Here is a 27,554-nt window from a genome sequence, read left to right on the forward strand (position 1 = left end):
CACGGATGTTACTTCTCCTTTTGATGGCAAATTTGGGCTCCTCCAAATGATGTTGTCCAGTATTTAGAATTGGCCATAGATTTTTGATTTCCTTTTTCAATTTATTCAACATCGGGGAATAGCTCATAACTGCCGTTATGTTGTCTTGTGCAGGTGGTTTTGGATGTTGTTGTAACGTGACACTTCTCGGGATATTACGGGCTCTCCTGTATGTAGAGTCAATGATTCTCTTAGGGTACCCTCTATCAACCAGTTGTTTCTTGAGGGCTTTTCCTTGTTGTTCATAATCAGAGGTCTGGGTACAGGTTCTTCTGTAACGCAGGAATTGTCCGAAGGGAAGATTGTCTTTCAATGCCTGTGGATGGTAACTCGAGTATCTCAGGAGTGAATTCCTGTCAGTATCCTTCTTGTATATTTTAGAACATAGTTTGTCTTGTACCACCAGAATATTGAGATCCAAAAAATGTATAGCTTTTTTGTCAAATTCTATGGTGAATTTCAAAAAAGGATTTTGTGAGTTGAGCCACATGTGGAATCCATGTAGTTCTGCTTCAGTTCCTTTAAAGATCATAAAAACATCATCTATATATCTCTTCCATAGGATAGTATGGTTCAAAAAAGGATTGGTCGGGGGATAGATGACATCACATTCAAAGGCATTGACAAAAAGATTGGCCAAACTGGGGGCAAAGGTAGCCCCCATAGCAGTCCCTGAAATCTGTTGATAAAAAATGTCATTACAGATGAAATAATTTCTGGTGAGAGCTATTTCAGCAAGTTGTATTATCAGGCCAGGAGGAGTATTGTATAGGTCTATGCCTGATTCCAAAAGGTGTTGAACCATGGAGAGTGTGGCTTGTTGTGGTATCCTTGTGTACAGCGACTCTATATCCATGGTAACTAACCATTCTGTCTCTTGATTAAAGCTGATAGTCTCCAAGAGGTTTAGCATAGCTGTAGAGTCCTTTACATATGACCGCATCTTCGGAACTTCATCTTTAATAAAGAAATCAACAAATTGTGACAGAGGCTCTAGGACTGACTGGATGCCCGATACTATGGGTCTGCCAGGGGGTGGACTTATGCCTTTATGGATTTTCGGGGTGGCATAGAATGCTGGTATTCGAGGGTACGGTGGTGTGAGAAAAGCTGCTTCTTTTGCGCTTATATAACCCTCTGCCTCTGCTTCTTCAATTACAGATTTAATTTGATTTTATAATTGGTTGGTGGGATTGCCCGGTAGAATGCGATAACTGGTGCGGTCTGATAAAAGTTCCTGAACCATGTTATCATAATCTACCTTGTTCATCACAACAATTGCTCCTCCTTTATCTGCCGGCTTAATTACAATACATGCGTTATCTGCCAAAGTTTTTAATGCTGCTATTTGTTGTTTCGTGCAGTTAGAATGTGTAAAGGGAATGTTCTCTTCTAATTGGCTGATTCTCTTAAGTAAGGCTTGTTCGAACGTAGTGGACTCTACTGTATTCAGAGCATAAGGAGGATGAAATTGGGATGCTGGCTTCAAGCCTGTGGCATCTTCTATAGCTGGTGTGCCTTCATAAAAGTATTGTTTTAATCTGATCTTCCTCATCAATTGGCTGACCTCTATTCTAGTTTGAAATGGGTCATAGTATGATGTAGGTACAAAGGACAAGCCTTTTTGCAAAACCTCATCTTCTGCTTTCATCAGTGTATATGTGGATAAGTTAACCACTAGCGAGTCATTGGTTGTGGAAGGCCTCTGCCTCTGCTGCGAGTAACTACCGTGGGGTGTCCTTGCCACCGCTGGTTGCCTCTGTTGCCTCCTCGTTGTCCTAAAAAAGGGACATTAGTAGGGGCCGCAGGGGCCTGATTTGAATTAAATCTAACTCTGCGATTGCCTGAACTGGTAGATGAGCCTGATGAGGAACCAGATCTATTTCTATAATTTCCTCTCTGCATATTTTGGAATCTGAGCTGCGCTGCATCTCGTCTTGACTCTATAGCCTCATCTGAAAAGTAATCTACCCCCACATAAGGATATATTTTTTCATGGGTAAATGCTGTCAGGTCTTTTTTGAGTTTGGTCAGTTTTTTATTCAGATTAAGGTCTTTAAACTCTTTTAAAGATGTTTCTAAGGTCAGGAGTTTAGCGTTATAAATGTCCAGAGACACCTTAAGTTTTAGAGCGTCACTTTTATCGTTAAGTTCTTTCAGCAATTGTTCAGTGACTTTCTTGGCCGTGTTGATTATCAAAATCAACCAGTCTCTGGTACATTTATTCGCTATATACGACCAGTCTTTTCTGAATGCTAGATTGTCTAAGAAAATCCTTGGCTCTATATGTATAATGAGGCCATTCGGGGCTGCATGGGCTCTCAGGTATTCAGTCATTAGAGCCCCATGTAGTTCTGTACGTATGATTTTCTTTCGAATAATTTCCATCTCATTCCATTCGTCTGTGTTTGGAATGACATGATTCGCTAGGTCAGCACTCAATAGAGAAGGATTGGATAAAATGCCTTCAACAAGTTCTTCCGCGTAGGCAAGATAGTTATTTTCCGCCATTTCTGTGTGTGTTTGTCAGACTCCAGCTAGGGTATCATTAGTCAGGTGGCAAGAGAATGTAGCTGCCAATTTGTTATAGATCCCTAGTCAGATCAATAAAATTGTTTCCCACATGTACCACAAACAAAACTGTAGTGTTTAGTTTTGTTTGTGGTACATGTGGGAAACAATTTTATTATTTATTTATTTATGGAAATTATTCGAAAGAAAATCATACGTACAGAACTACATGGGGCTCTAATGACTGAATACCTGAGAGCCCATGCAGCCCCGAATGGCCTCATTATACATATAGAGCCAAGGATTTTCTTAGACAATCTAGCATTCAGAAAAGACTGGTCGTATATAGCGAATAAATGTACCAGAGACTGGTTGATTTTGATAATCAACACGGCCAAGAAAGTCACTGAACAATTGCTGAAAGAACTTAACGATAAAAGTGACGCTCTAAAACTTAAGGTGTCTCTGGACATTTATAACGCTAAACTCCTGACCTTAGAAACATCTTTAAAAGAGTTTAAAGACCTTAATCTGAATAAAAAACTGACCAAACTCAAAAAAGACCTGGCAGCATTTACCCATGAAAAAATATATCCTTATGTGGGGGTAGATTACTTTTCAGATGAGGCTATAGAGTCAAGACGAGATGCAGCGCAGCTCAGATTCCAAAATATGCAGAGAGGAAATTATAGAAATAGATCTGGTTCCTCATCAGGCTCATCTACCAGTTCAGGCAATCGCAGAGTTAGATTTAATTCAAATCAGGGCCCTGCGGCCCCTACTAATGTCCCTTTTTTAGGACAACGAGGAGGCAACAGAGGCAACCAGCGGTGGCAAGGACACCCCACGGTAGTTACTCGCAGCAGAGGCAGAGGCCTTCCACAACCAATGACTCGCTAGTGGTTAACTTATCCACATATACACTGATGAAAGCAGAAGATGAGGTTTTGCAAAAAGGCTTGTCCTTTGTACCTACATCATACTATGACCCATTTCAAACTAGAATAGAGGTCAGCCAATTGATGAGGAAGATCAGATTAAAACAATACTTTTATGAAGGCACACCAGCTATAGAAGATGCCACAGGCTTGAAGCCAGCATCCCAATTTCATCCTCCTTATGCTCTGAATACAGTAGAGTCCACTACGTTCGAACAAGCCTTACTTAAGAGAATCAGCCAATTAGAAGAGAACATTCCCTTTACACATTCTAACTGCACGAAACAACAAATAGCAGCATTAAAAACTTTGGCAGATAACGCATGTATTGTAATTAAGCCGGCAGATAAAGGAGGAGCAATTGTTGTGATGAACAAGGTAGATTATGATAACATGGTTCAGGAACTTTTATCAGACCGCACCAGTTATCGCATTCTACCGGGCAATCCCACCAACCAATTATAAAATCAAATTAAATCTGTAATTGAAGAAGCAGAGGCAGAGGGTTATATAAGCGCAAAAGAAGCAGCTTTTCTCACACCACCGTACCCTCGAATACCAGCATTCTATGCCACCCCGAAAATCCATAAAGGCATAAGTCCACCCCCTGGCAGACCCATAGTATCGGGCATCCAGTCAGTCCTAGAGCCTCTGTCACAATTTGTTGATTTCTTTATTAAAGATGAAGTTCCGAAGATGCGGTCATATGTAAAGGACTCTACAGCTATGCTAAACCTCTTGGAGACTATCAGCTTTAATCAAGAGACAGAATGGTTAGTTACCATGGATATAGAGTCGCTGTACACAAGGATACCACAACAAGCCACACTCTCCATGGTTCAACACCTTTTGGAATCAGGCATAGACCTATACAATACTCCTCCTGGCCTGATAATACAACTTGCTGAAATAGCTCTCACCAGAAATTATTTCATCTGTAATGACATTTTTTATCAACAGATTTCAGGGACTGCTATGGGGGCTACCTTTGCCCCCAGTTTGGCCAATCTTTTTGTCAATGCCTTTGAATGTGATGTCATCTATCCCCCGACCAATCCTTTTTTGAACCATACTATCCTATGGAAGAGATATATAGATGATGTTTTTATGATCTTTAAAGGAACTGAAGCAGAACTACATGGATTCCACATGTGGCTCAACTCACAAAATCCTTTTTTGAAATTCACCATAGAATTTGACAAAAAAGCTATACATTTTTTGGATCTCAATATTCTGGTGGTACAAGACAAACTATGTTCTAAAATATACAAGAAGGATACTGACAGGAATTCAGTCCTGAGATACTCGAGTTACCATCCACAGGCATTGAAAGACAATCTTCCCTTCGGACAATTCCTGCGTGACAGAAGAACCTGTACCCAGACCTCTGATTATGAACAACAAGGAAAAGCCCTCAAGAAACAACTGGTTGATAGAGGGTACCCTAAGAGAATCATTGACTCTACATACAGGAGAGCCCGTAATATCCCGAGAAGTGTCACGTTACAACAACATCCAAAACCACCTGCACAAGACAACATAACGGCAGTTATGAGCTATTCCCCGATGTTGAATAAATTGAAAAAGGAAATCAAAAATCTATGGCCAATTCTAAATACTGGACAACATCATTTGGAGGAGCCCAAATTTGCCATCAAAAGGAGAAGTAACATCCGTGACAAAATAGTGAAAACTTGTAGAGACACAAGAGACAACCATCCTGTCACGATCTGGCAAAGTACAGCCCCGATGGGACATTCACCATGCGGTTCCTGTTCCATGTGCTCACAAACCGAGCGCACAAAACAAATAGATTTGGGGCTTCGCACCCCGTGGATACAACGGCAGTTTACCAACTGCAATACCGCAGGGGTGATTTATCTCATTAAATGTCCTTGTAACCTTAAATATGTCGGGATGACTATGAGACCTATTAAGAAACGTATGATTGAACATCGCTCGTGTTTAAGGACCAAGAAGCTGACAGCACCTATGGTAAACCATTTTATCTTGAAAGGACATAGTCCAGAAGCATTCAAATGGACCATAATTGAAAAAATTAACATTCCTAAACGGGGTGGAAATTTCCAGAACATACTATTTAGGAGAGAACAACATTGGATATTTAGGCTTAATACACATAAGAAAGGGCTTAATGAATTTATCCAATGGAACGAGCTAGCGGTTCTCCCTAGTTAAATAGCATAGAGATTCTCTGCAATAATAGATTATCAGGATATACCCCCTTTTTCCCCAGGGGTTGTGTTGTTAGGCTTCCTCCTGTTTGCTATACAGAGAGAATAGCCCCCCCTTCTATTGTATAACAACTATGCATGATCAGGACTGCCAGTAGAAACCAGATTTTTAACATTAATACGAATCCAACACACTGTAGTAGGGTAAAAAGATCGGTTCCTCCATATGCTGTTACATATATTTAAATGTACATTTAATTCGGATTGATATATGCACACACAGAAATGCTACCTAGTTAAGAAACGGTTGTTTTTAAAGAAAGATCGAATTATGTACGGGACATATTTGTTTTTTTTTTTTTTTTAAAAACTGTGTCCTTGCAATGATGAACCGGCCTGCATGTGATCAGTGAGCAATTAATGTAATTTCCATGAGGACAAGATGACAAAATATGTGTATCACGTCTTCATGGGCCAATATATGGTGGTCACTAATACTTCATCTAATTTAGAATATGATGTGTCATTAGCCTCGTTTTTGTCCGCGAAAAGATTCAAGTTTCTTTTTTGTGTGCGCAAGAAAAATGTCTATTATTCCACGATTACGGACGATTTTATACGTGTCGGAAAGTTGTTCACCTTATATATATAGAAATGTCCTGTGGATAGAGATACACACGTTATTTGCCCTATCAAAGATGGCTGTTTAGGTAGCCTGAGATAAGATGGCTGCTAAACCATAGAGTCCACTTTAACCATCTTGGCTAGCATGCATGCTATCGAGTTACCATAGCAGATAGCGTTGTAACAGTAACACCAGCGTGCTGAAACTTAGATGCATTGCACAGACACAGTGAAGCTTTGATGTATGCTGCTTTAAAGTAACTAAGGTGAGAGGCGATTTTTGCAAAACAAACTAAACAAAGTGCCGTTTGGTAAGAATTATGCATATATTTTGCAGCACTCGTGTTTTTAAGAAACTCTGCACGTTTGTTGCTGTTTTCGTTTTTAAAGGTGTCCATAACTTAGAAACATTGCGCAGACACAACGCTGTTGGATGCAGCTATTGCATAATCAAGACGATAGGTGTTATATATGTAAAGCTAATGAAACAAGTGCTGCTTTGTTAAGAATAATGCATGTACTTAATCGCACCGTGGTCTAGGAAACTTTGCACGCCCGCTGTTGTACTTAGTTTCAAAGATGTCTATACCATCCCATGAGAAGTGTATATAGCTTATGAACACCAACGGTTGTTTTTGTGTCAAAAATAATGCATGGATTTAATAATATTTTTCGTGTATACTAATAGCGCTTTTGCCTATTATTTACAGATTGTATATAAGCCAATGCTGAAATAGGCAATGAGCTAACTGGCGCGCTCTTTTCCAAGATGCTTTCTGAGCAGTGATGGTCCACAGTAAAGTGTGGTAAGATCACACACAAAGATAAAATGGGCTATTAGGGGATTCTTTCACCCCCTTTTTCACCCTTTTCTACCTATAGACTATTTGGTCTAGGCTATGGAGTTTCCTCGTGCCTGTTGTTTATTACTCCCCCACCCCTTTACCTTTCCCTTACCTTTCCCTTCGACGTTTTATGTAAGAATAGGCATTTTTGGACACATTTAGTTGTCCTTTTGAATAAGTAAGCCTAGTGATATCAAATGATACACCTATAATTAGTAATAGAGGTATAGCAGTATACAATTCGAGAATTTGAATGGTACATTAAGTAACCATTCCTTTTTCTGTCTCTCTTTGATCCATACCCTATAGGAATAGGAACAGACACGTAAGGGCGCAAGACAGCGTTCCCAGAACAGGCAATCAAGACCTTATCAAACAAAGTCCTGACGAAGATAACTAGAATGAGATATGGTTATGAAACCGGTCGACTCTGATATAGCATGAGCAGGACTCATGTGTTTTTAGATCTATGTGTAGAATGGTTGCCATAGACTGTGTTAAAAACTTTAGACATTATACAATGTCATATGTCTACACTAAGTTTTAGATCCTTAGAAAGGACCCCTCGCTCAGAGGTGCCTTTATAATTTAAGTGTCGCGTGTTCACAGTACAAGCTACTGGATTTTTCTATTCGCTGGCACCTGAGTGGCCATTAAAGTATTCATACACTGACGTGCAGATATAGCACTAGAAAAATCTAAGTACATTAGCATTATCTAATGTAAAATGCCTTATATGTTTCTTTTGTTGTGACTTATACACTTGATACTGTGTTTTAATTGCTGGAAGTGATCAAACTGAATTTCCTCTGTATGTTGGAGATTACTATCAACATATTAAAAAAGTTTTGTACTGCTCTACTGCTTTGATGAAATGTTTTTACATATTAAAATCTGTTTAGTAAAACCACTTTCTCTATAGACCGTGATTGAGTGTGATGGTAATGTTACAGGGGTACACTGATTTGGTTACTTAGGAGTAGTGTAGAGGATGAGATAGCTGAAAATGCTTGATGGTTTCAAGGAAATGCAAGGTGGAATAAAATGCAGTACAGAAATAACTTGCTATGATTTTAGCAAAAGTTAATATGATCACTTTTTCTTTTGACAATTCACTCCCCTCCTATGCAATACAAGAAATGGAAGGAGAGCACACAGTCTTCAAGAATCCCAACAAATCACACTTTATAATGCAATACACAGTTCCAGTTCCCCCAGCAAGCTTAGAGAAAACAGGGATGAGTTTTAAACACAGGCGAATTACTTTAATGTGGTTTGCAAGGAAGTGAAAAGGTGCTAAATTTGCTTTTAATTCCCTCTAGAGGTTCAGGGTAGGTGATGGCTACTTTATATTGAATCAGGCTCACTTTAACAATACTCTATGAATGATTAGCAGATTGCAAACGAATTTTAGCAAAGAGAAGCAAAAAGCTGCTGATTTCTACAGATGAAGAAATCGGGCCAAATCGCAAATCACGGTAAATTTCGCGAGTGCGTGTCTCGCGATTACGGAAAAAGTATAGGGAGTAGGTTCTAGGTTCGTTGGAAAGCCTAGAATCACAGCTTTAAAATGAAAGTTAAATTTCGTTCCTAGCCCAAACGGTTCGAGAGATACGGACAATTAAATAAAGGTAGTTTTTCGGATTTAAAGTAAACTCAAAATGACAGGTGACAGCTTGCAGCTGCAGAATTGACAGGTGACAGTTGTGCAGCTTTAAAAATGACAGATGACACGATTTCTAGGAGGCTGTTCTGCTTAGGTTAAAATAGTTTGGATTAGATTATTTTAACTAAGAGATTGGTTCTGCACAGTTCTGCTAGGTACTCACAATATCAATTTGAAATAGGCCTCGTCACGGTCTTGTCAGGTTGGACGGGACCTCCGGCGGGTGGTTCTGAAGTCCCGGCTATCTGGGTCAGCTCTGCTCTCTGGGTCTGTCAAGCACCGGATCTGCTCACAACGTTCTGGTTTGTGGTTCTCTCGGGTTCCGGATGCAGCACTGCTTTCTGGATACTGCTACAGGTTCTTGCAAAAATTCTTGGCAAAAATTCAAACAGCTCGCCCAGCTGTTGAATAGTTTGGTTGGTTTTTGAGGCCTGCTGAAGAGGATTCAGCTGGTGGATTCAGGCCTCTCTGCTACAAATTCTGGAGTTAATTTCTGCTACAGGTTCTGGAGATTGATGGATTTGAAGTCTGGATCTCTGGATGTGAAGTCGTCGGTCAGCAGGCTCCGCAGCAAATGGAATTGAATGTCTCTACCTGTCCCAGCAGTCTCTTTTTATGTGTTTTGAAAATGGGTGTGTGCCTGGGCCTAGCTAAGCCAGCCCCTCTCTACTTGTCATTGGCCCAATTCTCCCCTCTCCCATGATTGGGGGAAGGAAATGGATTGTCATCATCATGAGGTCTGTTTATGGGTCAGAGGATCCTCCCCTTGTCAGATGGCACACAAATCTATTTCTGACCCAAACACATACTTCTAATCTTATAGGTCCAGTTAACATATTTTCTGTAGCACCAAACCATCCGATCCCTGTCTTTGTACGATGTTGTGTCCACTGATGACAGAATTCTCCCCTTTTCATCCAGATAAGGACCTCTAAACCTTTCTAGATTTTACACAAATGTGCACCAGGGATATGGGTTACAGATGATAAAGTGTCAGATTTTTAACATGCAGACATTTGGAGTGAGACCCTGTTTTCCGCTAGCAACCCCCCAGAATACACCACAGGGTCCTAACGCCTCTTAAAATGTGCACCGAAAAATCACAAGAATAATGGTATTATTTATATAATTTTGACCAGTCTGCACTATGCGTTATCTATCTTTTTAAAATTATGCTCTGGTCAAAAAGGGGTGTGGCTTCCCACATCAAAGGGTGGAATAACTGGTTTATCCACTTCCCCCAAGCCAGCTTGTTCACAGAGGCACAGCTGCCCCCCAGTTTCTCCCAAGAGCAAGCTATTTTACGACGCCCCCAATATAACATTTGCCTGAGTCAAGGAAGTTGCATTGTTCTGTCCCTTCCAGTTCCCAGGTGCTCCACCCCTAATCTAATCAGAGAGGTGTCAACTCCTTTTGGCAAGGGACAGCAGAATGCAGCCAGGCCTGGGAACACAGCTGTTGATCCAGTTTCAACTCCTGTCGGGGGTAGTTGTCAGGCAGAATCCAGTTTCATTAAGCCAGGTTTCAGCTAAATGTCACTTTTTGTTCCCAGTTTTCTACATTCAAATCAAACTGACAATTTTTACACATGCAGCTAGAATGCTGATTCTAAGTTCAAAACTATGACATTTCAACAGTTACAAACTATGTGACACTCAAAATTAGGTCCCTCATTTAATTTAAACATTTCGATTTTAGTGGTTTTCAGTTCAGTTTAACTTAAGCTGCTGACTTCCACAGCTCAGCCAGTTTTGTTATGAACATGGTTTTGGTCTCTTTTTCTTTCCAGATTTTGTATGTACACAAAACTTCATTCTGCCAAATGTCTGCTGGTGTTCAGTGAGATTTTTGTATATCCTGCAATGTTTGAAAATAGGCATTTTGAGCTTGCATTCAGAGAAACCAAGGTGATTTCAAAGGGCTTTTTAAGCTAACAGGCACTGCTGTTTTTCCTTTGGCACACATTCCACTCATGGCACCCCTGGCCCATCACGCTCGCACTGGTGGGTGGAAGGTTAGGCGACCATTTTGGTGTGCGCACAAACTGCGCGGTTCTCCTATTCTGGCGTGAATGTGGGCCGCGATAGCTCATCCCCACATCCACCCAGTCTATTGATTTAGTTTGTTCTGGGATAGAATAATGGGCGGCGACAGCTCATCCCCACATCTACCCAGTCTATTGATTCAACATGGGTCAAAACCCTTGACAAATCCCCCCGCCCGACTGCGCTTTGATTCAAGTCGAGGGGAAGTTGGGTGCAAAGGAGGTTTTGAGCCCTTGCGCTGGAATGTCCGCATTATCTTCTTCTAATTCTGTAGATGGCACAGTTCCGCATCTTTTCCTCCACCCAGTTGGATCGATCGGTTCTCCTCGCCGGTCCTGATGGGAATATTGGGCGGTACCCCGGGCCCCTCGGGTCTCTGCTCCCGGTCCCCGGTCCCCGGATCGTCCTCCTTGGCCAGTCTCCAGGTTTTCTTTCTCCTAGGACGACAAAGGACGACAAAGGAAAGCGGCAATACCTATTCGTAGACATTTCTTCCCCACCATTCATATAGTGGGGTGGCATATACATTTTATAGTCAAAACATTTGCGTTCTTATTTTAACAAAAAACAAGATACAATCATATTTTTATTTCAAATCATAATATTTTAGAGACTATATGTGGGATATTTTAGGGTTGGAATTGACTTACTCTGGAGCGGTCCCCTCTGGTATTGCAGAGGACTCCTCCAGTTGTTGCAGAGTGTGCCTGGGATGGCAACACTTTAGCTGATTTATATGGACCCACTTATCTTCCCCCTCTGCCAAACTGCCTTTGGGGATGCAGATCTTATAGGCAACAGGGGAGATCTTGTCTATAATTTCAAACGGTCCCTTCCATGTAGGCAGGAATTTTCGCTGTTTGGCCTGGTTCCTTTGGAAATTGTATAGATAGACCCGGTCCCCCACAGTATATTCCTTCCTGGTGGTCTTCAGGTCGTAGTGGGTTTTCATGCTATCAGCTGATCTTTCTAGATTCCGCTGAGCATAGGCAAAAGCATGCTGAAGGTGTTTCCTTAAATTCTCCACATACTCGTTAGTTGTGGAGGCATTTATCAGTGTCTGCTCTTGGGTCCTGTAGAGCAGATGCTGGGGAAGCACCATCGTGCGTCCGGTCATCAACTCAAATGGTGACATTTTAGTTGAAGATGAAGGGGTAGGTCTGATGGCCATTAGGACCAGAGGTAATCGGATATCCCAACTTGGCCCAGAATCTGCCACAATGGTTCGGTTGTATCTCTCCACTGCTCCAGAAGAAGCTGGCCTGTAAGCAATGTGTAGCTTCCTTTTAACCCCCAGTATCTCCCACATCTTTGTCATTACTTCACTGGTGAAGTGGCTACCTCTGTCTGACTCAATCCTTTGAGGTAGACCAAAACGGGAAAAGATGTGGTTAATCATCAGGGCAGCTGTTGTTTCTGCCTTGCAGTTTGGGGCTGGGAGACATTCCACCCACTTGGTAAACAAGCATGTAACGGTCAACATGTACTTGTTTCCTCTAGACGAGCGAATTACAGGGCCTACAAAGTCGATTTGCAAATCTGACCATGGCAGTGTCATCCCCCTCTTTTGGAGAGGCGCACGGTGTGTGAGGGATGATGGCTGAAATTGTGCACACACAAGACACCCCTTCAAGTATTGGTCGAGGCCCTGCCCTATGTGTGGCCAGTATGCAACCTCTCTTAAGATTTCCAGTGTTGTGTGAAACCCCCTATGACCGGCGGTGGCCGCATCATGGGCGTGACTTAACATCAGGCTTCGGAATGAGGTAGGGACCACCCAGTGATCATGGTCAGCTTGGGATTTCCTTACCAACAAACCGTCTTGGATTCGGAACCTTTTTGGACATTTCATCATCACTCTTAGGTCCTCTTTCCCAATGTAATCGGTTTCCGTCAGGGGAAAGTTCTCAGGGTCCTGAAGGTGTTGGTAAAACTTACCAATTATTCGATCCCCATTCTGAGCTGTAATTAAATCAGCATCAGGGGTCTCCTTACTCCATTGTGCAGTTGAAAGATCATTGTGAGCATTGGTCTGGGACCTAGTGATGGCAGTGACCTGGATTTCCCCCAACAGGGACTCTATTTCTATTAGATCCCCTTGGATGGCCCTGGTTTTGGGCAGCTGATCAGCTAAGTCATTTCCAGTTTTGTCTGGTCCCTCTACTTTGGAATGACCCTTGATCTTTTTCCAGTAGATGGTCATCCCATTCAATGTGACCAGATCATCAATATTTTGGATTAACTTCCCATGTTTCAGGGGTTTGTTATTAGCACATAACATGCCTCTGGTTTTCCAATTTACCAGGTGCTCCACGAACCCGTTCCGTACATAATCCAAATCTGTGATTATGACCAGTTCGTGGAGTTGATGTTGGACAGCAGTGAGGATGGCCTGATGCACAGCCATCAATTCTGCCACCTGACTACTTCGGGGACCAATTTTGTATCCAGCGGAGGGTTCTGGTGACTCATTCACCCATGCATTCCCTACGCCGGCCACCAGTTCTTTCTCCCCGTTGTCGTCAACATGGTACGAGCATCCATCCACATAGACAGTGGGCATTCCCTCACTCAAAGACTTTGTGTGGGGAATTAAGGTATGCCTCCATGTTGTCCTTGATTTTTAGACTTTCGTCCTCGAGACAGTTTTCTCTGGCACAATCATGCAAGTCAGCCAGACCTTGCGCGAGGGGACTCTTCTTGTTTCTCACCTCCACAGGAAAGCCTTGCATTGTCAGAATCCAGGAAGTAATTCAGGAATTACTCACATTTCCGGCCCGGATTCTGTCACTTTGGAGATATTGCAGAGGCTGGTGTGGAGTCTCCACTATGATGTGTTCCCCCTGGATAAATGGGCGGTAATTCTTCAATGCCCACACCGTTGCCAGGAGTGCCTTCTCACAATCGTTGAATTTTTCCTCCACAGAGGATAAAGTTTTGCTCGCATAGGAGATTACTTTATTGACCTTGTCATGCTTTTGGTATAATACTGCCGTCAAGCATGTATTAGAGAACCCTGTCTTCAGGAAGAACTCCTTGTTTCTGACAGGGTAAGCTAGGCAAGGCGCTTGTGAGAGGCTTCTTTTGAGTTGTTTTACTGCCTCGGATTGTTCTGGACCCCATTCCCACTCGACCCCCCCCTTCAAGAGATGAATCAGGGGTCTAGTGATCTCTGCGTAGCCTTCAATGAACTATCTGCTGTAATTAGTCAGTCCAAGGAGGCTCCTTAGTTCCCGCAGAGTTGTGGGGTCTTTCAGTTTCTGAAGTGCTTCCACTTTCTTTTCCTGGGGACAGAGACCCTGAGGAGTAATCTCATGCCCCAAGAAATTAACTCGGGTTCTACACCACTATGCTTTCTGAAAGGAAAGTTTTGCTCCGGCGGCCCTAAACTGTGTCAGAACATAACGGATCTCTGCTATGTGTTCTTCCACAGATGAACTTTTTATGAGGACATCATCTACATAAGCCAGGTTACCCCTCGCACCCAGGTCGGGCATGGCCTTATGTAGGAAAATGTTGAATTCATTGCCGGAGTTGAGGTATCCGAAGGGAGTCCGGGTCCATGTGTACTGCTGGCCCCCAAAGGTAAAAGCCAGTTTGTATTGGTCCTCCCTACTGACAGGCACGGTCCAGTACCCATTGGTCAGGTCTATTGCAGTGAATACCTGTGACCCCTGGATCTGGGCCAGCCCTTGGTCAATGTAGGGCAGAGGCCATCGGGAAGTATGGACCCGTTTGTTGAGCTCCCTAAGGTCGGCGCAGAGTCTCCACTGGCCGTTTGACTTCAATAGTCCCAGCACCGGATTGTTGAAAGTGCTGTGGACTGGACGGATTATTCCCCGGGACTCAAGGTTCTTAATTATTTCAGTAAGGGACTCCATGGATGCGAGAGGCAAACGATATTGCTTCACAAACACTGGAGTCATTCCAGGGTCCGTGGGAATTGTTGTGGTGTGGATGTCGGTACGACCACAGTCATATGAGTCTACCGCAAAGAGATCTTGAAAATCCAAGAAAACTTGTTTCAACTTTTGCTTCTGTTCTAGAGTCACACAGGCATCAGCTAGGTTGACTCTCTCTTCCACCATCTGCCTGAAGCCTGGAAAGACTTCTGGTTTGGCTATCTCAGCGGCCTCCTCCAGCTGGGTGGAGAAGTCCCTGGTCAGAGTGCTGATTTGGACTGGAGGCTTCAGGTGGGAAAGGCAGCCCTCATGGACCTGGAAAATCACCTCGTCCCTCCTGAAGTCACAAGTCACATCTTTCTTACCATAAGGGCAAGAAATGTACACCAGGAAGTTCCCCCCATGCCTGGTGAAAATCCTGTCTGGTGTTGTATTGTCCTCACTGTCACTGTCAAAACAGTCCTTGGGGATCGGTCCTAACAGTTCATTTCCTAACTCAATGGAGAAATGTCGGTCATCAACCGCCATTCCAATAATGGTGCCTGCGGCTAGAATAATACTCTTTAAGTCACTGTTATCCACCTCTATTGGAATGGTGTCATGTTCTATGTTGACTAATGGTGTTGGGTTTACCCCTAACCCTTGCTGTTGGAGAGAAGCATTTAGATGAATATAAGCATCAGGGTTTTTCAATTTTTGTCCTCTTTTAACTTTCACTTCCAGGGCGAATTGTCGGGTCCTTTCTGGGATGGTGACTTCCTCTTTGAGCTGAATTTCAACTGCATAAGGTAGCAATTGAGCTGACCTAAATGCTTTTTCCGGATCATCAAAGCTCATGGGATTATCCGCTAATCGGGACCAAGCTTTGAAGTTTATTAGGTCCAAACTAATGGCAAATCGATTGAGAATGTCACTGCCTAAGTAAAAGGCGGCAGTGACGTCTCGCACGACCCAACAATTATTGACTATGCTCTTGTTGCCAATGGAGATTTCGAGCATACACCTGCTTGGCAGGCGATGTATGGAATTGGGTGTTTCCAGATCCATTTCCCATTTGTCTATCAGTTTGAATGTGGGAATGGCTGGATCTTTTGGGAGTTGGCGGAACATGGCTTCCCTGATGAAGCTCTTACCGTTGTTCACACACACTCGAGCGAGAACAGAGTCCTTCCCACCATTTAATTGAACAGGGATGAACAACTGCTCTCCAATTTGCTGAATATCAGACAGGCTCTGAGCTGATTTCACATCTTTCTGGACTATCGAAGTGGGAGTGTCTGATTGTGGATTGGTAAAGAATTTCAGAGTGTTTCCTTCCAGTGTGGAATACCACCTTAAACTGGAATGAAGGTTGATTTTCAGAAATAGAGAGGACCCCCCATCACCAGTCTGTTGTCCTACTGCTATTACTGTCACGTCTGGAATTTGGTTGTTCTGGAAGTGAAATTCTACTTGGTCAGATTTTTGTTCAACCATGTGGCAGGTGCCATTTAAACTAACATGGTTGACACTCTGTTTTAATATTATTGGTCGGCTAGTATGGGTCCAGAGGACCTTGTTTACGCAATCTATTAGGGGTGACAACCTTCTCAGGAGGTCATTCCCTAGTAAACAAGGGGTGCCCTCTGGCGTCACTACTATGACTGGGTGTTTCACCTTGTGTCACCCAATTTTGATGTCCAAATCTGCAGTCCCCTCGACAGGAATTTCCTCCCGTCAAAGTTCTGCAGTTGTCCATGAAGAGAGGTGAGAGGAATGCAGTAATTCTCCCCCCTTCCTGCATTTAGTTCATCAAAGGCCCTTTTGGACAGAAGGGTAGCTTGTGATCCAGTGTCAACCAGTGCCCAAATTGTACCCTGCCCCTGTACTTGTACCGGGGCATAATATCTTCCCTCCTTCTCCTCAAGGGGGCACAGATAATGCACATTTTTGGACAACTGGTGGGCTAACTTTCTGGTTTTGGACATTGCTAGCGAAGAGATTTGGGCAGAATTCTGTGGAGAGCCTGGGGAATCTGAAAGAAAAAGTTGTCAACTGGAAATGGTTTCGGGTTCTGGGCCGCCCCCCCCTTTTTGGAGGCAGTCATCAGGATGGGTTTGACCCTTGGGATTTTGGTATTGTCGGTTCTGGGATGAGATGATGGGCGGCGGTAGCTCAGTCTCCATATCTCCCCAGTCTGGATTGGAATCCCTTGGGACCCATTTTTCTTTGGGAGGAGTTCCCCCATCTCTAAAGGAGAAGATCCTTTTCCCAGGATCCTCTGAGGATTCCTCTCCCTCAAATTGGAAGATCTGTACCTCCTCCACAAACTGGGCCTGTTTGGGTACTTTGTTTCTCCTACCCCCCTCTGCTCCTTTGGAGGCAGACTTTCAGGGGCAGTAGATTTTGTTTCCGGTTCCTGGTTTTCCAGGGGCTGTTTACAAGTTGGGAAGGAAGCTTCCTCCAAGGCTTTACACCCCCCTTCCCCTTGTGCCTCCTCCCTGGGAACCGGTGGGTTATCGGGGTGCTGCCCCCGTCATTGTTCTGGAGCACCAGGTCCAGAGTTTGGGGCATTCTGCGGTGGCATGCTCATCTGAGGGTTCTGTTGAGCCCTCAGTATGTGACCCAGATCCCGTGCCATATTTTGGACCTGGCGCTCAAGTTGTGAAACCCGCTCAGGCTGATACGGGGCTCTATTTTCTCCCCTTGGCTGATCCCGGGAAGGGTCGCTATCCCTTCTCTGGTAGTACCCCTGGTTGGGAAGATTTTGGTACCCCTCCACCCTTGGCCTCCCCTCTCCCGGATTAGGTTGTCTGGGCTCAGGCAATTGGGGAAAGAAGGATGGATGATTTTGGGGCTGGAAATTGGGTGGATACCTGGGGAAAAAGTTCTGCCCAGGATTTGGTGAATTTCTGCCCTCCTGGGGGAAGTTAGGAGGGAAGTTCCCCGGGTTAGGCGCTTGGCTGGATCCCCCCCTTTGGGCTGGAGGAGTCCACACATAACCCAGGATTGGTCGGTTTCCCTTGTAGCGGGGATTACATAGTCAGGGGAGCGGGGGACCCCATTTGTAGGACTACCTCCTCGACTCCCTGTCTGTGGCTGGCCGAGGGCCTTCTGGGCTGTGAATTATTTGGAGCAGGCAGTTTTTTAGGCCCCCCATCTCCAAATCTAAAACGGGGGCAACCTTTACCTCTGCCACCTTGGCAGCAGCAGGGGTGATGTTGGTTTTGGGGTTTCTCTGCGCATTATTTTTATTTTCGATTGGCTTCTGCACCTCATAGATCCGGGTAGCCTGTTCAATGACCCAGTCTAAAGATCTTTTCTCATGAAAATCTCTCACGAGCTGGGTCATTATGTATTTGGGTAAGGCATGGAAAAACGTATTGATAAATTCTCTGCTATCCGTGCGCACCCTTCTGGTGGTCTGCGCAAAAGCACGCTTTAATTCTTGCACAAACTCTTGTGGGGCCTGATCCTCCCCACATTGCAAATTGTAGGCTGCCTTGCGAGCCTCTTGAGGATTTCTGTGCACAGAAAAATGTTTCAAGATGGCCGCCCCGTATGTGGACCACCTTGAATGGTTTTGATCCTCCAGCCCTGCAAAGAAACTGGAGTATTCTGGTGAGAAGGTCCACTTTACATATTGAATACAGCTTTGGCTGACCTTCCAATGGAAAGTCTCCATCATTTGCTCATAGAGCTCCAAGTGTTCCCAAACAGAATACTTGGCGTTCTTATGATAAGGCGTGATGACACTCCTTATTGCCTTTATTTGTTTCAATGGGTCCTTAAGCAAAGCCCTTTTTGCCTTATTGTCTTTTTTTGTTCGGGTAACCATGGTCCATTCATCCTCTGACTCAGAAGCGCTGCTCCCAGAGGTGCCCGTCTGATCTTCCAGGTTTTCCCGGATTCTTCGAGCCTGGGAATGGCTGGCAGAATGTGGGGACCTGGTCTCCTGTGTCCTGTGACGCTCAGAGGAGTCTTCAGATCCCTCCTTGCTACCAGGATTTGCTGGGTATCCCCCCCACTGACCTAACTGGGCAGAGGTTTTCAGGATGCCCTTAGTGGGCCTACTCTCCTGGGGTTCCCCACTAAATTGCACTGTGCTTGGGTGCCCATACCCGGATGCCCGCCCATCCATTCCTGGGAGGTACTGGCCTATGAGCCCCATACTTCTAGCTGGATAGAAATCTGCCATCTCCGTGGCCCTGGGCTCATGTGCGCGAGGGGACATGGGGGTGGCAGAGTCCAGGGACTGGGAGAGTTAAGGCCTTACAAGACTCTATCAGTCTCTCCTGCATGGCTACCTGTTGCTGGAGCCTATCATTGTGCTGACAAAGAGCCTCATTTTCTCTCTGTGCCTCCTGATTGGTCCTGGAGTACTGGGCCAGTCTCTGCTGCAGGAGGGTTACCTCCTCAGTCCCATCCCTACTGGCCTGCTCCTTTCTTTCCAGAGCCTCCTCCACCCTCCTCATGTGATCTAGAAAGCCCTGATGCTCTTTTTGGAGGTCACCCAGACCCTGTAGGGCCAAGTGATTTTCTTCAATTTTTCTTTTTAAATGGCAGACTTCCTGGCCTAAGCTATCCCTTTCCTGACCAAGAGCCTGCATTTGTGACGCCAGGTCATCCCTCTGCCTTTGAAAGGCACCAGCTTTCTGGCGTTCTTCATCAAACTCTGCCTGGGTATCCAGGTCTTTCAAAATCAATGTATTGCTTTCCTCTTTCTCTCTGTCTAGTTGGATTGCAGGGTGGCTACCTGCTCTGTGCATGCCCTGTTGAAATTGATCTGTTGCTCCAGCTTTTTCTGGCTCTGCAGTAAGGAGTCCAAACTGTCTTGGTGCTCCTTCTGCAAAGCCAGGATTCTGGTATCCTGGTCTGTCTTTTCCTGTTGCAGTATATCCATGCCCTCTTTTATTTTAATGATATACTGCCTACTATCATTTTCTGACTCCTGGCTCCTCTGCAGGCTCTGCTCAGAACAGACAAGGTCAGATTTGGCCTTTTCTAACGCCATCTGTTGCCTATTTGCCAGATCTTGGCCTTCAGCACATTTGTCCTGCATGGCTCCCATATATAGATACAAATATGCCGTTATCCTGGCAATCTTATTGTGTTCATCTTTGGCCTTAGAAGCCATATATAATTCACTCAGGGCCACATGTAATGGACCCTGATCTCTCCATTTATCTGACCCTGTTTCAGTGACCTGTTGCGCGATTGCCTGCAACCAGAACGTTCGGTCCTGATGAGTCCACTCACCTCTCGCAAATAGCTTATGTAAGAAGTGCTCTCTGGCTATTTTCATATCTACCAAGGTCGTCATTCTGGAATTTGAGTTCCTTCCTGACTTACAGAAGTTTGTATTTTATTTTGCAAAACAGACCGTTTCCTTAGAGCGTTCCTTTGAGGGATGCTTTCACAGTGTAAAACAGCGTGGTGATCTAACCGGATATGTGTATCTGGTCAGCTGGCACACTGTATTAATCTGCACAAGTGGTAAATCTAACCCAGAATATCCCGGCTCCGAGCCCCCACTTTTGTAAGCGAAATTCAATCAACACTACAGCTAAGTCAATGCCTAGTCTGGGATGCTGAGGAAAACCCTTATTGATGTATTTTTATATCTAGTTCAGTACTCTGGATGACAACCCTTGTATAACACCCCCCTCTTAGAATGCCCTTGACCCCACTGAGCCAAGAAGTAGGTTTGTTTTGCAAATTTAAAAGGTTTATTTGGACAATTCAACAATAAATATCTATCACACTTTATAAATAAATTGATAACTGATATCACACTTCAGAATATGGCCGTGATCAACAATGGATAATGTTACAGGGGTACACTGATTTGGTTACTTAGGAGTAGTGTAGAGGATGAGGTAGCTGAAAATGCTTGATGGTTTCAAGGAAATGCAAGGTGGAATAAAATGCAGTACAGAAATAACTTGTTATGATTTTAGCAAAAGGTAATATGATCACTTTTTCTTTTGACGATTCACTCCCCCCCTATGCAATACAAGAAATGGAAGGAGAGCACACAGTCTTCAAGAATCCCAACAAATCACACTTTATAATGCAATACACAGTTCCAGTTCCCCCAGCAAGCTTAGAGAAAACAGGGATGAGTTTTAAACACAGGCGAATTACTTTAATGTGGTTTGCAAGGAAGTGAAAAGGTGCTAAAATTGCTTTTAATTCCCTCTAGAGGTTCAGGGTAGGTGATGGCTACTTTATATTGGTTTAGGCTCACTTTAACAATACTCTATGAATGATTAGCAGATTGCAACCGAATTTTAGCAAGAGAAGAAAAAAGCTGCTGATTTCTACAGATGAAGAAATCGGGCCAAATCGCAAAACGCGATACATTTCGCGAGTGCGTGTCTTGTGATTACGGAAAAAGTATAGGGATGAGGAAGTCGGTTCTAGGTTCGTTGGATAGCCTAGAATCGCAGCTTGAAATTAAAGTTAAATTTCGTTCCTAGCCCAAATGGTTCCAGAGATACGGACAATTAAATAAAGGTAGTTTTTTGGATTTAAAGTAAACTCAAAATGACAGGTGACAGCTTGCAGCTGCAGAGTTGACAGGTGACAGTTGTGCAGCTTTAAAAATGACAGATGACACGATTTCTAGGAGGCTGTTCTGCTTAGGTTAAAATAGTTTGGATTAGATTATTTTAACTAAGAGATTGGTTCTGCACAGTTCTGCTAGGTACTCACAATATCAATTTGAAATAGGCCTCGTCACGGTCTGGTCAGGTTGGACGGGACTTCCGGCGGGTGGTTCGGAAGTCCCGGCTATCTGGGTCAGCTCTGCTCTATGGGTCTGTCAAGCACCGGAACTGCTCACAACGGTCTGGTTTGTGGTTCTCTCGGGTTCCGGATACAGCACTGCTATCTGGATACTGCTAAAGGTTCTTGCAAAAATTCTTGGCAAAAATTCAAACAGATTGCCCAGCTGTTGAATAGTTTGGTTGGTTTTGAGGCCTGCTGAAGAGGATTCAGCTGGTGGATTCAGGCTTCTCTGCTACAAATTCTGGAGTTAATTTCTGCTACAGGTTCTGGAGATTGATGGATTTGAAGTCTGGATCTCTGGATGTGAAGTCGTCGGTCAGCATGCTCCGCAGCAAATGGAATTGAATGTCTCTACCTGTCCCAGCAGTCTCTTTTTATGTGTTTTGAAAATGGGTGTGTGCCTGGGCCTAGCTAAGCCTGCCCCTCTCTACTTGTCATTGGCCCAATTCTCCCCTCTCCCATGATTGGGTGAAGGAAATGGATTTTCATCATGATGAGGTCTGTTTATGGGTCAGAGGATCCTCCCCTTGTCAGATTGCACACAAATCTATTTCTGACCCAAACACATATTTATCTATGTACCATTTTTCTAATCTTATAGGTCCAGTTAACATATTTTCTGTAGCACCAAACCATCCGATCCCTGTCTTTGTACGATGTCGTGTCCACTGATGACTGAATTCTCCCCTTTTCATCCAGATAACGACCTCTAAACCTTTCCAGATTTTACACAAATGTGCACCAGGGATATGGTTTACAGATGATAAAGTGTCAGATTTTTAACATGCAGACATTTGGAGTAAGACCCTATTTTCCACTAGCAACCCCCCAGAATACACCACAGGGTCCTAACGCCTCTTAAAATGTGCACCGAAAAAATCACAAGAATAATGGTATTATTTATATAATTTTGACCAGTCCGCACTATGCGTTATCTATCTTTTTAAAATTATGCTCAGGTCAAAAAGGGGTGGGGCTTCCCACATCACAGGGTGGAATAACTGGTTCATCCACTTCCCCCAAGCCAGCTTGTTCACAGAGGCACAGCTGCCCGCCAGTTTCTCCCAAGAGGAAGCTATTTTACGACGCCCCCAATATAACATTTGCCTGAGTCAAGGAATTGACATTGTTCTGTCCCTTCCAGTTCCCAGGTGCTCCACCCCTAATCTAATCAGAGAGGTGTCAACTCCTTTTGGCAAGGGGCAGCAGAATGCAGCCAGGCCTGGGAACACAGCTGTTGATCCAGTTTCAACTCCTGTCGGGGGTAGTTGTCAGGCAGAATCCAGTTTCATTAAGCCAGGTTTCAGCTAAATGTCACTTTTTGTTCCCAGTTTTCTACATTCAAATCAAACTGACAATTTTTACACATGCAGCTAGAATGCTGATTCTAAGTTCAAAACTATGACATTTCAACAGTTACAAACTATGTGACACTCAAAAGTAGGTCCCTCATTTAATTTAAACATTTCGATTTTAGTGGTTTTCAGTTCAGTTTAACTTAAGCTGCTGACCTCCACAGCTCAGCCAGTTTTGTTATGAACATGGTTTTGGGCTCTTTTTCTTTCCAGATTTTGTATGTACACAAAACTTCATTCTGCCAAATGTCTGCTGGTGTTCAGTGAGATTTTTGAATATCCTGCAATGTTTGAAAATAGGCATTTTGAGCTTGCATTCAGAGAAACCAAGGTGATTTCAAAGGGCTTTTTAAGCTAACAGGCACTGCTGTTTTTCCTTTGGCTGTCATGATCTCTGCTTCCAAGAGGTCAGGGTTTTCCCAACTCCCTTGGAAGCAGATCCATAACCCAGGTTCCGAGTGCCAACCAGTCCCAATTGGGACCTTTTGGACCCAGTCCTGGCGCCAGTGGCACCAGGCTCATATAGATGCCCAGTCCCAGCGCTGGAAGCGCCGGGCTCATAATGCTTGGGTGGACTTACCTGCAGCAGACCATGCTGCTTACTTGCCTGCCAGTTGAGCCTCTGATCCTCTTCTGTTTGGAACTACTTTTCCTGTTGGGTGGGGCAGGAGCCACTCCCTAGGCTCAGAACACTGGAACTCTTCTGGAAAGCAGGAACTCTTTTCTTACCTAGGCGTGGCTGTGGAAGGAGACACCTAAGCACTACAGGAGGCTATTTAAACCACACCCGATGGATGAATCTTGCTTTGCGTTATTCTGCATCCTCTGCAGCAGAACGCTCATCGTGTCTTCTGCATCTGATCCTGGGCCTAAGGAAAAAGGCTTACCATCCTGAATCCAGTCTTCAGCAACACCTATAAAGACAAGAAAGAACAGGTTAGCATTACGGTCTTCAGTGACAGCTCTTCACTAACCTGGTCCATCGGCTGTCACCAACGCCTCGCGCTGCATTCCGACATCTGCAAGACAAAGGCTTACCTACTCTTCGTGCGCTCCGGAGGTCTTCACACTGCATTCCGGCATCTGAAAGACAAAAGCTTACCAACTCTTCGCACGCTCCGGAGGCCTTCGGCGCTGCATCCCGCATCTGAAAGACAAAACAAGGTGCGTTTAAAGACATTGGGGAACTTTAATACTCACGTGCCATTACTCCTTTCCACATCTAACCCAGTGGGTATTCCGGCACCCTGCAGCCGCTCCGAACTTGTACCTGCAAAATAAAAAGACAGTTAGAGCGCATCGTGAAGCAGGCAACAAGCGCTTACTTACGTGCTTCCAGGCGCTTCTATTCATCACACGGGCTCCATCTTCAACTCACTTCAGCCCGTCGCCCACCATCGCCGGAACCCTGCAAAACAAGAGACATCATTACTAAAGACTTTAAAGACATTAGAAGTACTCGAAACTTACCGTTCGTGCAGTAAACGACAGACAGCAGTCCTCTGAAGTCAAGAGGCCTGCTCCCCTTATCCAGTGAAGAAACTGGTTACAGCACCCTGCCCCGAGGCAGATGGAGAGCACAGCGTTCACTTACCTAAGGTGAGAGCGTTAACCTTCGGGGTTCTACAGGAGAAGAGAAAGGGAAGAAGAGAGAGACATTTAATAACCCAGTTCATTAATCCCATATTTTCTATCTGCAGACATCTTACCCTTCGAGTCAAACATACAGTGCACAGAGGTCCAGCCCAAAGAGCCAGCCGTGTGGTACACATCACCTTTGAAGATACGGTATGCGCCCAGTCAAGACCGGCGCCTCTACGGGAATCAGGTGAGCGTTACATTGGCACACATTCCACTCATGGCACCCATGGCCCATCACGCTCGCACTGGTGGGTGGAAGGTTAGGCGACCATTTTGGTGTGCGCACAAACTGCGCGGTTCTCCTATTCTGGCGTGAATGTGGGCGGCGATAGCTCATCCCCACATCCACCCAGTCTATTGATTTAGTTTGTTCTGGGATAGAATAATGGGCGGCGACAGCTCATCCCCACATCTACCCAGTCTATTGATTCAACATGGGTCAAAACCCTTGACATACTCGGGAGCCAGATTCACTGCTGGGTTTTCTTTCTTAGGTTAAATAGAGAGTTTTGGGAAGTTGTCATCTCATTGGCGGGGGATTGTTCTGTATTTATCAGCTGATCAGTTCTGACGATCTTCTTGAAGTTCTCATGAAAATGCAAGGTGCTGAGGGAATATCATGAAGGACCCCTGCGGCAGGCGGTGTATTATTTAAGTTAATGTGGATTAAGTTGGTGAATCGCACAGGGCCGACAACGAGAATATAGTTCAGTATTAGTTTAAGTGTTATCAGCCACCAATGATACTCACCAGTGAAACTGTTTCCAATGACAGAACAATTTATCATAAACATAGTTTATTCAAGTTCTGATGGCTTGATTGCAGCCGTGGGTTGTTTTCAAGGCATGGATGATATCCTTGGTTCTCCTCCGTTCGAACAGTGGTTCTTCACCAAGAGTATGCTGGACTATTGCATGCTAACTTATCTTCTTCTATGAATTCGAATGTATGCAGGATCTCTTACATAGACCTGGACATCGACACTCTTTGAAGCAATTACACACTCTGTCTACCTCCTGTATTGTTTAGGTTTTGCTGAAAGGCCTCTAGAAGTGCTCTCATTTAGAAGAGTGTAGGTGGGAAGCTGTCAGAAATTGCAGGAAAGGTGCAACACCATCTCCAAAGTATTTTCCATCATGTGATCAGAGCAGGTATATAACACACACCTGCCTATCCACCAATCATACCAACTGTTGGAAAGGGGCATAAACCAATTAGTCAGCCCATGAACTGGAAGAAGTGCATGCACTAATAATGGGGTGGGCTAGCTTCCAATAAACCAACATAAACAATGCTGAAAGGTGATGACAGCATGGATCCAGCAGGAATGGGCACAAAACAATTCAACATGACTGCTTACCCACTACAGGGACATGGATTTAGCAGGGGCACCGCTGGCAATAGTGGATTTCCACCTGAGTGTAAGGAGTCGTGCAGAAAATGACCAGTGGGACAGGGTACATTTGAAGCAGAGGATGCATCAGAGAGTGATGGAGCACCAGAGGTGCCCGTCAAGATAGCAGGACTCAGAGAACACTATGCGTATGCTGCATGCAGAGCAGCATGGGGGTCGCCTCACATCACACACCCCTCCTAGCCACCACTGTGTACCAAGCAAGGATGCTGACAGGCAAAACAACACAATGGGTGGAAACCATTGATGCATGCAGTTTCCCATGTCAGGGAATCATGTACCTACATGCACACCCTTGCTACATCACTGACACATGTATTTTCTCACTGATAGGCAATCTCGAAGATGCCGCCACAGGTTTTCCACCTATGCCCTTTGATATTACTCTTCAATACCACCAATCTTTAAGGTGATGAGAGTCCTGCACTTTTGCGTGAGTGTATTATTCCAAAGCACGGTGGGTGGCATGGCAGGAATATCTGTGGAATATCTCAACCTGCTTTCAGTGACCTGGTGGAGGGGATGCATGCCTTCATATCCCATGTGGCAGAACACATCACCTTCACCACTGATGACACCACCCCCAACAGGATCAAGGGTGACTTCAACAGGGTGGCAGGCATCCCGAATATCATAGGTGTCATAGAGAGAACCCTTGTTGCCTTCATCCCTCCCTCCCCACCAAAGCATGTGAGCACATTTCTTGCAGCAGGAAGGCTTTCCACAGCATGAAACTGCAGAGTGTTTCTGATGCCAAGTAATCTTCATGCACATATGTGTAGCGTTTCCTGGGACCACCCAAGATACTAGGGTCTTCAAACCCCGCAGTCTACATCATTTTATGCGTTGCATGATCAACGGGCAGACATGGCTGCTAGGTAACAGTTCCACCAGCCAAGGTGGGTAGCTATGTTTAGATCACACATCATGAATTCCTGCCACATGTGATATTCCTTCCATTACCACAGGTGATGCTGCGTACCCAGAAAAAGCGTGGTTGCTGACCCCACTATGTGATCCCCAAACTGGCACAGCAAACTAATAATGGGCCTATCCAAAGACCCAGCAAGTGGCTAAGCATGCCTTTGGAATATACCAAAACAGATGGTCATGCCTTCACCACATGGGTAGCCCCCTTTTCTAAGCACCTGCCAAGGAGAGTAGCCTCATATTGGTGTGCTGTATCCTGCATGACATTGCCACATGGAGGTTTGTTCCTTTGCAACCCAATAAGGAGGGGACATAAAGTATGAGGGAGAGCTCCCCCAAACCCTCTGAGGAATCTACGGCCATGAGCTGATGCTATTTAAGAACTACATATGAATGTGGGTCGGTACAGGTTAACTAATGCAGTCACACACAGCGAATTAGGAGGTTGACTGTGCATGGTGGCACATGCCGGAGAGGTGCTTGTTTTACACACCGGTGACCGTTAACCCTTACGGCCTTACTACGAGGTCCCTTTGCGGGTTGATACTTTAACGCCTGCTTTTTAGCAGGCGTTATAAACCAACCCGCAAAGGCACCAGGGTGCTAATTACGGTACCACAATTTGCGATACCGTAATTAGCACCTTCCCCATTCCCATTATGCCCTATGGGGAAAAAA

General features: G+C 44.6%; 1 long non-coding RNA gene across 1 annotated transcript; it reads left to right on the top strand.

Annotated features, from left to right (window-relative positions):
- The first annotated feature begins 6,492 nt into the window (after positions 1-6,492).
- Positions 6,493-7,817, top strand: LOC138565904 (uncharacterized). The gene is made up of 3 exons (XR_011301694.1): positions 6,493-6,573; positions 7,018-7,113; positions 7,462-7,817. It is a non-coding gene; the product is annotated as an uncharacterized lncRNA (long non-coding RNA).
- Positions 7,818-27,554: the final 19,737 nt, after the last annotated feature.

The sequence above is a fragment of the Ambystoma mexicanum genome, chromosome 2p (genome assembly GCF_040938575.1).
Source record: "Ambystoma mexicanum isolate Mex_15411 chromosome 2p, UKY_AmexF1_1, whole genome shotgun sequence".
NCBI classification, from domain to species: Eukaryota; Metazoa; Chordata; class Amphibia; order Caudata; family Ambystomatidae; genus Ambystoma; species Ambystoma mexicanum.